We start from the raw sequence: 4,506 nt of genomic DNA on the forward strand, positions 1-4,506 counted from the left end.
TTCGTTGCCGTGGAAAGCTACACACATACCGCTAGAGAATCTGTAACTAGGACAGCTGGCGGTTGATTAGCGGGAAGTTTGCGCAGCCCTAGAACAATAGATAATAATTCAGCTATGAAAACAGGCGTGTAATCTGGAAGGCGTATTGAAAAGAACCAACAGCTAGAGAGGACGTTTGGACTGTAAGGATCCTGAATCTACTTTTGAAACATGGTATTCGCACTTCATTATAGAGAATGGTGTTTGCAACATCCTTCGGGAGTTCTAGGCACAATCGCAGAGCTTCCCTTTCTGATAAAACCAGAGGCTGCATTTTATAAGTCGGGCTGCCGGAAAACAAGACACCCAAATTCCATAACGGGTCAGACATACATTTTATATGTCATAAATTAATGCATGTCTTCTCAACACATATCGTCGATTACTCATCTTACGCTATCATCCAACGGCACAAGTCGCCTTAGACGTGACTTTATCAATGTTGGTTTTCCAGTTTAGCTTCACATCGTACGTGATTCCCAGGTATTTAAGAGAGCGTGGCGGTGCGTCAACTTGGCTTCCTCGTCATTTCCCAGTCAAGCACTCTGCGCTTCGCTCGCACATTTCGGAAACTAGTCCTTGAAAACTGCCAAAATCAACACAGTTCTGTGTGGCGTCTCAGCGCGTGAATATAGAGCGGAAGGGCCGTAAGCAACGCTCAGCTAAAACCATATGTTGTTATGCCATGCAATGAAGAAGTACAGTCACGCTTACTCTGGAACGTTATTTGCAACGAAGCACCCAGACATTCGGCCATTTCATTGATATGCTGTTTTGTGACGTCCGCATCAATTAACTTGTTTTAACTTGGCGCTGGATAACTATTATCTCGCGAACATCGCTACATGACCGTGCATCTACTATTCCTCTACACACAATATCTCGCGTGGGCACAATGCGGCGCCAGCACTTCTTGGTGCAGCACATGCGTCTAGAGTCGCACCAGAGATGCCATATGGTATTTTGTTCATTATCTAGTTTGGGTTTTCGTTCTTGCATATGCTGCCATCTAGCGAAAGCGGGAAGACATAGTTCCCCGCGACTGTGCGTGGTCGGCGATCTGGCAGCGCGTGCTCTTCTTCTTCTTCTTCTTGACATAGAACACGTCTCACAGACTATTAAACTACTGCGTATATAACTCCTCGTCTGGCTGTCTCGCTCTTCCTTCCTGGCTACAACATTAGTGTGTTTTTTTAGTCACATGCAGGTGCAAACATTTTAATCATCGCGTATACATAAGTACACCCTTAAGAAAGGATAACACACATATAAACGAGCAAGCAATTTCCAAACCTCTTCATTGTCTTTACTTATTCACAGCCAAGCACGCGGTGCCGCTCAATGAGAAAGAAGTGTTTCCTCGTGCCTCCTTGCTGTTCACGCTCTGTCAGAGAAGATAGCGAGAAAGAAGCCTAGGTCACCGTGTTCCAGCGTTCCAGCGTCATCCCAGTCGGGCAAGCAAGTCGCACTGATTCAAGTAGAATTGGGTAGCACGCGATCACTACAGGCAGCGGTCAGTATCGCGATGGCCAGGGGATCCGCAGTGCCTGAACTTCGACGAAAAATAGCATGTGTTGGCGTAGCCGAAGGCGCTTCACAGTTGCACGAAGAACTACTACGTTCGAGGAGCTTTCTTGACACGCCGCGAGAGTCCGGGGCTTCGGAGCTCGGTCCCGATCCATCCGGAAGGAGCGATCGAGGAGGACTGTCTCGGCGTTCTCGACAGCGAAGACGACCTATGCAATTACCTTCACAAATCCTTTTCACTACGTACACCGAGGCGAATGCCTGTGACGACGACCAGATGCTGCATCTGTGGATCCTGCTCCCTACGACGGCTGAGCGGCGCCTTCCTCGGCCGCAACAACGTTCGGCGTCAGCGCATCACCAAGTTGCTGATGCACGGACCAGTATGCTGGACACTCCGGAGCTATTGCAAAGCACCAAGCAATCGGGTCATGTGCTGCAGCCGTCAAAACTGCCTGTGTGCAGATCTTCATCCGCAGCGACTTCGAGCAACCACGAGCGTGTTGTGGACTTCTCCGCGTCCTTATGCTGCATTGATGCGACTGGTTGCCGCTCGCTGCCTCCAGCTGACGGTCACCCTTCGTTGGGCAGGAAGGCTTCCGGATTGCTCGAGCTGCTGTACAGCTCACTTTTCCTGACGCCGAGCCCACCTGGAAGGTCATCTCACAACAAGCAGCTAGACCGGCTCTTTTCATGTGTCAGGCCTCGACCATTTGCTTTTCCTGCTGCTGACACAAGGATCCCTTGCACTTTTGTCAACAGCTGCTGCTTGTGCGCCTCACTAGTCCATGCTGCGTCAGTGGCATGCCTACAGGATGACGTAGTGTATGCGCAAATGAGGAATGGCGACGCTGCTGAGGCGCTCCCAGTGATTGCATTTCTGGCGCAGGAGCGCAACAACCTGGGCGAGCATTTACTGCTGGTCCTGGGTCTCGACCTGCTTGACCAGCGGCTCCAACGCAGCAATATCTGTCTTCACTGCCTCCTAGCAAACCGCCACAGAGGTATCGGCAACAAGGTCCTGGCCGCAGTCAAACTTGCGCTTCCGCTCGTTATGCACGGCGTCGAAGGTTTCCTCGCCAGGATGGAAAGACACACGGAGAAGGATGAAGAGAAAACGTCGAGGGCAGTAATACTGCCATATGCAGCAGACGTCAACCAAGATGAACGCGACAGGCTTCATGCAGTCACGCAGTCCCTCAATCACGAAGTAGTGGAAGACGACAAGGCGGAAGGCTCCATGTGTACTCTCACACAACTGGAGGAAAGACACCTGCGCCTCCTGTCACGTCCGCCTGAGCTTAGCTTCAACCTATGTGAAGTACCCCAGCCATGCCACGACTACAATGGCGGCAACGATGACGACGAGGAGTGCTGTGCACCGACCCAGAAGGATGATTCTCCACCCCTGAAAGCACATGCCTGGTTGAATTACAAGAAGAAGAGGCGTTCAGTTGAGCAAGCGGGTAACGACAACGACGAGATACTGACGCTATCGCCCACAACTACACCCGACAATACTCTGCCATCTTTCCCCGGCTTTTTTCACGAGACTGATCCTGAAGAAGATGATGGCGACGCGAGCATTGTCACAGCCCTGCGCTCGCCGTCCCTTCTCAATATGAACGGCGTGACTGTCTACGAAGAGTGCGGGACGTCTGGCAGTGTTGTCGCAACCATCGGAAAGACGTCGGGCAAGCCACCGATTAAGGGGATGAGTCTCAAGAAACCCACTTGTGACACGTTACCAGTGCTTCCTGGTGGGGAGAGTGATGCTGAGGCTGAATTGATCAAGCTGCAGGCCGGAGCGATGGACGGTCTCTTTGTCTTTATTCTGGCTGGTGATGTCTGCATGCTCTGTTACTATCTTCCGTCCTGTCTTGGCGTTGCCGTCTTGCCATCGTCGTTGCGTGGGTCCAACGATGCTTGGGTTTCCTCGTGTGCGCGCTCGTGCAGTGACGTCAATAGCACGTGGTTGGACTAGACGACGGAAGGAAGACCTGTAACATCCCTCATACATTGACGACGACGGGACGGGCGGGCCAGACTTCTTGGTCATAAACATTTTCTCAATTTATTGGCAATAATTCACGATGACCATTGATATTTTAGTGCACTCGCGGCGTATGATATTGAAGGTTTTGCTTGATTTTGTGTATTTGGTGTTATTAAAGAAGTAGGTTTCACGCGCAATCTTGGGGTTGTCTTTGTATGCTGACCGCGTCAACCCAAGCAACGACGAGACCGTTACTTATGGTTGACACGGTATTCGTGTTTCGCGATACGTGCAAACGCTACACGAGCACTTGAACGAAGGGAATATTTCCAAGCGGTTTAGAAATATCTCCATACCAATAAAAATAATAAAGAAAGACGAAGAAGAAGTGACTATTAGAAATGTGATCAATAAGCCATTTCATCTGAATTCTAAATTACACAGTAGTTCTACGTACCAAGTTTTAGCTTGTCTAGCTCTTCTTTCGATACTTAAATTATGCGTGCTTGCAATCACCCTTTTCTTGACTCTGCCCACTTGTGGGCAGATGCCCTATTTTCATGTATCAAAACTTATATGGTACTAAACTAACTTATAGGGTCCTAAACTTCTTTTTCTATCGGCGATAGCTCGAAAGAAACAGTTTTGCTCTAAAGTGGGCTGTGATTCTGCCGAGTTACACAGGTTTGTAGCCTTCTTGGTGTAATCTTCATCTGATACTCTCCTATACCTTACTGCATATCTTGTGAAGCTTTACAGCACAATCAAACTTACACGCGTGGGTGAAGCCGTAAAAAAAGGGGGGAAACGGTAATCAAAATCGAGTAATATAAGTATTCATCGGGGACAAAACATAGATTTCAATTTGACTTAGAAAGCGTCCGAAGGTTCCGCACTGAAAACGAACACCACTATGCATTAGTCATTAAATTTCTAAAGGCCAT

This window comes from Dermacentor albipictus, chromosome 1 (genome assembly GCF_038994185.2).
Source record: "Dermacentor albipictus isolate Rhodes 1998 colony chromosome 1, USDA_Dalb.pri_finalv2, whole genome shotgun sequence".
Taxonomy (NCBI): domain Eukaryota; kingdom Metazoa; phylum Arthropoda; class Arachnida; order Ixodida; family Ixodidae; genus Dermacentor; species Dermacentor albipictus.